The sequence below is a fragment of the Solanum tuberosum genome, unplaced genomic scaffold (genome assembly GCF_000226075.1).
Source record: "Solanum tuberosum cultivar DM 1-3 516 R44 unplaced genomic scaffold, SolTub_3.0 scf00101, whole genome shotgun sequence".
NCBI lineage: Eukaryota > Viridiplantae > Streptophyta > Magnoliopsida > Solanales > Solanaceae > Solanum > Solanum tuberosum.
The window spans coordinates 1,671,052-1,671,302 of record NW_006239029.1 but is presented as its reverse complement, the minus strand read 5'-3'; positions in this window follow the sequence as shown (position 1 = coordinate 1,671,302).

Genomic DNA, 251 nt, shown 5'->3' with positions numbered 1-251 from the left:
TTTATATAAGTAAAGTTAAGTTTGTTATTGTTTTATCATTAATGAGCTAAGTTGTTTACATTGTTTTACAGTTTATATATATATCGCATGTGTCTTATTGCTTTATATTGAGTTCGGTTATTCATGAGTCGAGCAGAGCCAAGGTAAGTGTTCTCTTGTACTCCTTTCAAGCTTAAGTTGTTGTTTAGCTTTCCATCTCGCATACTCGTACATTTAATGTACTGATGCCAGTTGGCCTGCATCTTATGACG